Source organism: Stylophora pistillata, chromosome 1 (genome assembly GCF_964205215.1).
Source record: "Stylophora pistillata chromosome 1, jaStyPist1.2, whole genome shotgun sequence".
Taxonomy (NCBI): domain Eukaryota; kingdom Metazoa; phylum Cnidaria; class Anthozoa; order Scleractinia; family Pocilloporidae; genus Stylophora; species Stylophora pistillata.
In genome coordinates, this window is record NC_142519.1 from 27585417 (window position 1) to 27594103 (window position 8687).

At 35.9% G+C, this 8687-nt stretch overlaps 1 protein-coding gene across 4 annotated transcripts in view; it reads right to left on the reverse strand.

Moving 5' to 3' along the window:
* Window positions 1–1033: 1033 nt before the first annotated feature.
* LOC148741939 (core alpha-(1,3)-fucosyltransferase-like) overlaps window positions 1034–8687 on the reverse strand; it is a 30425-nt gene continuing 22771 nt past the window's right edge. Inside the window, exons 3-5 of one of the 4 annotated variants that reach the window (XR_015997365.1) lie at window positions 5308–5454; window positions 3985–4091; window positions 1034–1581 (exon numbers count right to left, since the gene is read on the reverse strand). The gene's annotated coding sequence lies outside the window, so the exon portion shown is untranslated. Of the gene's footprint in view, window positions 1582–3593; window positions 4092–5016; window positions 5455–8687 lie in introns of those variants that run through there. The other 3 variants (XR_015997480.1, XR_015997289.1, XR_015997174.1) reach the window with 3 other exon arrangements.

The following is an 8687-nucleotide window of genomic DNA, read 5'->3' on the forward strand; positions in this document are numbered from 1 at the left end:
TTACATATTTCTTGCTTATTTGTCTTTAAACATTCCTTTGAAGGCTATCTTTATCAACGGGAAAAGAACGAGAGTAGTTTGAAATAAAAGCTTTAAACCACCTTTCCATTTTAAAGGGAGATGGTTTTTGAATTTGTACAATGCGTGCGGCTTCCTGCAGTGAAAACCAATAAATCCTTCCGAGCAGTTTGAACGAATTTTTCTGGTTGCTCAGCTCAAACTTTCCCGAAAGTTTCCGAAAATACTACAAGGGAATTTGAAAAAGAAAATTGTAACTTGGTATGCCTTTTGAATCCTTGCGGAGTAAGGAAGTGATTGTAAACTGACATCTGAGAATCCAAGAATGTAATAGAATTTCATGGGGTGTCTGCTTACTTAGCTTGCGAAGACTCGTCGGAAAAGGCATCGTTGGAATCGTGCAGATAATGTGCCAGCAGTTTTGCAGTTGTATTTGCGACAATAGCTTCCTTTTTTTTATTCTTCCACTTCAGGAGCTTACCCCGAGGGAGACTCTCAACTGTGTACTCACAGCATTTAAAATTCTATCAGGCCAAGGCAAGTAGAAGGCTTTTATTTTTGCCTTTTGTTTTGTTTTGTTTTGTGTTTTTTGTTTACTTAGTGGCTTTCGTTAGAAACAATTTGAAGTTATTTCTGTAAATGTTTTGACACTACTTTTTTGGTCCTTCTTCACTTCATTTTCAAAATACAGGGGAAGCTCTGAACATCGATCCTCGAGAATTCTACAGAATGTTGTACTTGTCGCTGCTGCAAGTTCATGCAGTTAAGAGCTGAGAGAATTGAGTTACTTCAGCTAAGTTCCCATTTTGCTCGACTAGTATACACAAAGGAGCATTGTCAAGTGGGTTAAACTATGCTCTGTTGGTACACACAGAGGGGCTCCGGTCCTACAGTGTGCTCTGACCCGGGAGCACATCCCTTCGTATGTCTCGGCCTTCATAAAGAACAAGCTTAGTCCATGGTAGAGCATTGGAGACTTCCTGGTATAAAAAGTTGTCATGCGTCTTTGGTAAATATGAGGGTTTAGTTTCAGAATAGTAGTTTCTGAGTGAACACGTGCGAGTAATGAGTGGCCTTTAGACGTCGGTGGCAAAAACTCGAATTTGACTACAGGTAACAATATACTCATTTACTACAACTGGAGCGTCTTGACGAGAGCTTTAACTGAATAAGCATAAAAATTTCAAATAAGAGAGCTAATTAGACCATTTTACCTGAAATCCTAGAGGACTTTAGCCTTCGACGAGGCCTAGTGCATAAGATTATTCTATTCTTGAAGGAATTTACTCTAGTCAGAATTTGCTTAGTAATTCATATTTCTTCCACTTGAACCCGTAGAGGTTATGTATCCTGGCAAAATCTAACAAAATAATTTTGTGACCTTATTTAATTGTGACTTTATTTAATTCGCATATATATTTATACCCTGCTGGTTATAATAATAGTCAGGGAATTAAGTATTTTGTTACTTAACCCAAATTTGGCCTGTTGCTTATCAGTGAAATGTCAACTGTGCGAAAAGGAAAGCAACTGAACTGTTGACGAAGAGGACAACTGGAACCACTGGAATGAAGAGAAGATTAGACAAAGATAAGAACTTTATATTATTATATATCTGTAGTAAAATGGTGACTGAACTTATTATTCAAGAAATTCACTCTTGATTCTACCAGAAAGATCAGATCTGTAAATTACCTGCGTTGGCTTCTAAAAAAAATAACACAGTAAGTAGATAGGGCGGACGAAAAAGTGCAGTGAGGTACTTATTGTTTTGCATAACAACAAGTATTTGAAGCGATTCTGAAAGACACAAATTCACTGTAATATAAAAACGATACTACTTTCAAAGAAAAAAAACCCGTACATGGCATTTTTTTTCTTTGAGCTTGTGGAACAGATTTCTCGGGCTAAATTTGGTTCGTTAAACCAAAAACAACGACGAATTTGCGACTTAAAAATTTCGCCAATTTACTCAGTTTAGATTTTCAGAAATGCAAAGCACCCAGTACCTCAAGTCACCATAGGTTATTACGTTGCTATAGTTACAACCTATTATGGTCGCAAAGAATGAGTCTAAGGTGGAACTGCAAGTCAATTAAGAATATAGGACACTGTTTCCGAAGTAAATTGTCAGTTTCTTTGAGAAAGGAGCATCGATTGGTTATAAACTGAACACTAGAATTAAAAGAAAATCAGCGCAATTTTTCCATAGAATTTTCAAAGGCGTTAATGAAAACATTTTTTATCAAAAAAAGGGAAATGATTAGCCCCTTACGACTGATTATTGCATCAATTTTCATAACGTGCAGTTGACAGTAGCACCTTAGTTACATAGATCTCTTTCTGGCCATAAAGTTATAAATGACATCCGACAAGAGAACTCAATGGCATTTTTCATTCTGTTTCCATTTGGCTCATTATGTTTGGAAGATATAAACATACTTTAGATGAGGCGCAGCCTGAAAATTACGCACAAAGAATCTTGCGTTGAGGGAACACTCGCCGAAGTGACAAAAGAACTGAATCCTGACGATGCGTTTTATCTAGGAGACTTGCAGGATTATCCCGTTGATTCTGCAACGCTGTATCAGTCACAAAGTAAAGGTGAGTATAGTTAAGGACTGACTGACTGAAAAATTGTGATGTCAGCAAGCGTATCGCTGTCCACTATTCAGTTGCAAATCACAGTATTTACTGGGACTCGACTCAATCTTTGACCTACATCGCTGATAGTTTTCAACGACCGCTTGAGAAAACTGGTTGCTGACATACAATAGATTCATCTCAACAGATGTATAACTACTAGCACCCGACAAACAACCTAGCTTGACATCGACGTAATCGACTGCTTACGAAAGCTTGCTTTCAACATATAACAGACTGATTTCAAAAGATGTCAACAACTACTGGCACTCTACAAACACCTTAGCTTGACATTTCCTTGAACAACTGCTTCAGAAAGCTTGTGACTATCATAGAACAGACTCGTTTCAACTGATTTTAGTAACTACTGCCACTTTACAAACAAGCCAGCCAGACATTGATGTAATGAACTGCTTAAGAAAGCTTGTTTTCGACGCAGAACAGACTGATTTTAACAAGTGTCAACAACTGCGGACACATCAAACGCCGCGATGTTCAAAGCTGACTTAACATGAACTCGCTCCGATTTTCAAACGTGAATCACTAATAATAAACATGTTCATTGCCAATGTTCTCTTGTCGGTTTAGCTTATTATGAAGCACAGTGTTTGGTTCGGAAGAAATTACAGTGCTATGATTAAATCGCAGAACTACAGCCGCTTAATATTTTATTTGATATTATCAAAAGTCAATTAATCAATAGTCTGGACCAAAGAATTATGCGAGAGAAACTTGTCTTAAAATTGAACGATTTGAAGGGCAGAGAATATTTTCCCTTAATTCCCTGACTATATACAAATTGAGAGATCATTTTAATTTGTAATTTTCATCTTACTAAGTTCACGACTATTTAGAACGTAAGCAAACAAAAGCACATGCAAATGACGATCTTAAAAGAAAACGAGGGAAAAGTATTTTGCTGGGACTATGTGGTCACCTTTGTTTAGTAAAATGTCTTTCTGAATTTCATTTTTCAAACTTCCGTTTCTTAAAAGGAAGTAATCTTGGACCTTTTTCGACCACACACTGTGTTTTATCTTAATCTGTAATTAACTTAGTGTAGAAAAATACTATTTTGCGCCGGCTTTTCTTGTAACACAGGACATAACAGACGCACATGTTTGTTTTTTCAAAAAGGAAAAGAAATTGATTCAATAGCTTTAGAGCAAATTCTCACTCGAATTTTGTCTCTAAAAATTTTAAATCGAGCCCATCAACTGAATTGTTATTGTCTGTCCAAGAAAAACATCTCACTTTTAGCTCGTGCCTTTGATTAAACGTCAATAAAACAGAATAAAAGGATCAATTTAATTACAAACTTACAATCAAAGCAACTTCTTCTCGAAAAACTTCTAAGGAGACATGGAGCCATGCAATTGAATTGTTGTTTTCCCGTAAAAAAACTGCACGGCTTGCTCTTGTATTCAACCCTACTCGGACAGAACATAATAAAAAAGTCAATTAATTTACGAAGTGGTAGAAAACGTAGTAAAAACTTGTTTCAAAACCTTATAGCAGATATCGAGTCAAGCAAATAGTTTTGTTTTACTGTGAAAACAACATTAAAGCTTGCTCTCACGTTCAAAAAAAGACATATTTAGAACAATTTTGAACTAAAGGCAGTTAACAATGTTCAGGGTAATTTGACGAAAACAAGCTTATTTCATCAGAAGTTCTACGCGTATTTAGGTTTCATTGTCCTGTGTTACAAACGAAGGGAAAGCAGAAAACCGTTATTTTTCTGTCAGAAGCAACATGAAAAGTTTGAAGCTCAGATCAAAAAATAAAATGCGAGAATGTACAGAAAGTGTATTTTTCATCGGAAAAGCTTTCTCTTTTTATGTTGCTTCTTTGCATTTCTGTTTCAAACATCATCTCGTGCAAGAAATTGAACACTTGACAAACTCGTTTGAATTTTTGACAAGGTAAATGGCCAACGTAGCGAGTTAAAAATTTCATGTAGTAGATCTTAGAGAGGAAAATTGGCATCTCTGATCTCAATTTTTATTGAACGAGGTAACGTATATTTTTTGGCGGGAAACTTGCAGACGAAATCACTTCAATTTTTTGGCGAAAAAAGTTGCCAGAGGAAACTCTGTGCAAACTGGTCGAAATTTTCCCGCCAAAAGTCTTAGTATATATACGAAAAGTTTTTCCTACACTTTTTCAATTATACAATCGAAATTACTAACTTAGTTAACTTGTGATCGAAGAGAATTTAAATCAAATAAAGTTTTTTGTTGAACATGTATTGTTTGTAATGATTTATTGAGAAAAGACAATAAAACATGAGAAAAAACTGATCACTTACTTTATTGACGAATAGTAGATAATAAATACGACAAGAACACCAAGGAAAAATATCAAGTTTATTAGCCAGGTTGGAAAAAATGACTACGACAACAAAAAATTCCGGCGCATGCGTATTTTTGAGCATCGTATTTTTTTAAGTCTCTTGGCGGGAAAATTCGCCACATTCGAACAGATGTTTCTTACAGAATAAAAAAAAAAAAAAAAGGCGCATGCGTATTAAAAAGCGCCCGTATTTTCTAGGTTTTTTGGCGGGAAAATTTACAATTTTTTAACAGCCCATAATTAGGCGTGTTTCTCAAAATTCAACAAAATTGTGATTTATCGTTTGCTTACATCTGACTTAAAGTCCTCGAGTGTCGCTTTAGCTCGTCGGATCTTCAGAAAAAACTTCTTACATCTGTGTTGTATCTCTAAATAGATCCTCAACAGTCTTTCTTGTTTGATTCTTGTTTGAAGCATCAGGGATATTCGCCGCTCACTCTGAAAGTAAATAAAAGATAAACGAGATGTTGACAAATGCACTTGGTTTTGTACACTTGGCTCGCACGAAAACAAAAATCCCCATTAAAAGTATATAAATCAGTGAAGTTAAGTGCTGATAAACTATACAAACGAACGTGAAAGTTGCCTGGATTTACGGATAAATTCAATACGATCGTCCACGAAGATTCTAATAAGCTCGAAAAAATTGTAGTTGTTGCTGGAATTAATTTACGTTCGTACCGTTAGGGGTCTTCGTCCTCAGGGATTAAGCTAAATTATCTTTCAGCACTCGTACCCCAAAAAGCGATTATTCTCGGTGTCTGTCAGTAATTCGTGTGAGATCATGACGAGTTCAAACTAAACAATTTCAATCATTCCTCGCGTCTTCATTATACTTTAAAAACGCAAACTACTGTGTTTCTGTTTGTAGTTTCGACAAAAAAAAAGCCAAAACGTAAAATAATCCATTTCTTTTCCGCAACCTTTGATAGGGTCAAGATTAAACTAGGAATTCTGGTGCGTGAAAATGTGTAAAAATGATAAATATTTAAATAACAGTAAAAATTAGAATCCCCAGGTGACATTTTTAAAGAAACAAAATGCAAACTATCGGGTATGCGACAACAAGTATTTTTAAAAGAATTCTTCGGTAAATATCTTTATAGAATGTTTTATCTTTAATCTTTAAATTGAGAAATTATGGCCGGCTGGAAAACTTAAACAGTCCTCGTTATGAAATCAAATGGTTCTACTTTTATATTCGACACGAGTGCTAGTTTTAAGCTATATGTTCGTTGCCGAATTAGGAACCTCTCTGAGAATTAAAGATCAAACGCAAGATCAATTTGAGAAATATCCATTTTTATAGCACACTGTTTTAATTTGCTTTCCACGTCAAGAACTTTTATTGAATTACTGTTCAAAAAGTAGCCTTTATCCGAAAATGCACTTTAGTGAATATCTTTCTTTGCCTCATGAGCTGTAACACTTGAAAAGTAGGATCTGATTTCCCATTCACACTATAGCTTAAACAAGTTTTATGTTTTTTCAAACACAGAAACATTTTGTTTTTTCTTCTCAAAAAGCTGTTTAAAGTAAGATTTGTCGACTTCCACTTTAGCACTTTAGAAAAACAAGTTTGTGATTACTTGAACCCCATGGAAAATGCAGGTTTTCAAATTCTCTCTCTGACTTTCATTTAGGTAAACCTGGTTTAGCTAAATATGTTTTGCTTTTGTGAATAGGGTACAAGTTTTTTCACTGAATTCCTTAAGAGAAGTAAGAAAAATTGTAATAAGGCGTGAGAAATATAGAAAATTTGAGCATATTGCCTTTGGTTCTATTCTCAGGAACATTTAACAAACGGACTTTCAGGTTACTGCTGAATTAAGGAAAATGTTTTAATTTTGAAAACATTAAGTTGTAATTACATTGGTTAGGCAATTATCATCAAAAAAATATTATCCTTTTTAGGCATATTGGACCTGGTTTTTGCTTTGAAGCTAAGACTTTTAAAATATGGGTCTAAGGTTTACATCCATGAAATTAAAAAAATAATTGAAAAACAAATAATAGTATCGCAGAGGTCAGTGGTTCGAATCCCGTACAGGCCTGAAATTTTTTTCAGGTCTGATTTTCACTATTGCTCAAATAGTGCTTTACTGCGAAGGATCGTGCTCATATACGTCTCATAACCGCAGTTCACACATATGTTTCATATGTTTGTTGTTGTTAAATAATCACATTATTATCATATTTATCTGAGATGTAAAAAAAAAAAAAGAATTATGGTCCGGTCGCTACCAACGACAGTCTGATCGCTACCACTGGAAATTACCAACAGAAAACATCGATGAAACTTAGTAACGAGCCAAAAAGATCTATAAAAGAAAATTTCTGAAGCATTTTAGGGTATATCTTGAGCGATCATGTCCTACTTCCGTATATCCCTACTGTTAAAACGACAACAGCTTTTACATCGCTTAGTTTGGGGACGCCATAGAAACCATAACTGAAAATGTCAGAAAACAACATCAAGAAAAACAAACAAACAAAAGAAGGCTCTTTTAAGAGCCAACACGTCGATAAAATCAATGACCTACGAATTATGTATTCAATGGGATAGTCTTATTTATTATGTTGAGGCACTACAAAAAAAACATCGGTACCGACCGGACTCCAGTCTATTGAGTAAATCCGAGTCGAGTTCGATTCTTCAGCTCATTCGTTTAGTTTTTTGACGTTTACATGAGACGACTCTTTCCAATTTATTTCAGGTGGAGGTACTTAATAATTTCGTGTAAGATTTTGTGAAAAGAATGTATTTTAAATGAAGAAAACGCGAGCAAACGACGAGTGTTATAAATATTCGAGTCAGCGAGCCAAGGGGCGAGCCACGCAAGCCATGGAAGCCACAGTCAAAATGTTAAGAATTTTTATTTGTTACATTTATATTCGCATAAGAACAAGAATAAGAGCAACGGAACAAGATAACTCTGATTCACTAAAGAGCGAAGCTGTTAAAATGACGCGATTTACTCACCATTCTTGACGCCAATACACGGAGTTGCCCTGGAAGTACTGTTCTCTTTTCTCTTGAATGATTTTCCACGTGGATATCAATGAATGACCACTCAACAACCCACTCGAGTAGCGGTAGGGCGGTGGAGCCGTACGTTTTCCTCAGAAAACGTTTTTACTTAAGTCTTGAACCTTAATTAATTTTGTCATCATAATCATCATCATCAGTCTTCTTCGTGCTCTGTTGCACATAAGGCCTTGATACTTCTCTCCCATCGGTCCCAGTCTCTTGCAATAATCCTCGCTTCTTCCCACGACGTCCAACCTGCCTCACTTCTTTCTTTTTCAATCGATCGCCTCCAAGTTGTTTTGGGCGTGGCCACCTTTCTCTTACCGTCTGGTGACCATGTGAGGGCTTATTACGCAGTGGTGGTCTTGCAGCATCCTGAAGACATGTCTAAGAAACTTCCTGGCACCTCCTTCTGACTTCTATGCTCATCGGCGCGGATCCGGTTTCCTTTTATAATTCCTCCTTTGAAATGATGTACGGCCAAAATATACCTTAAATTCTCTTCAGGCACTGGTACTGAAAGGAATCAAGTTTCTCGTAATCTTTAGCATTTGTCTTCCATGTTTGACTTCCATCCAAAAGGATCGGTTTCACGAGAGTGTTAAATAGCTTAATCTTGGTCTCCTTACTATATTGTTTG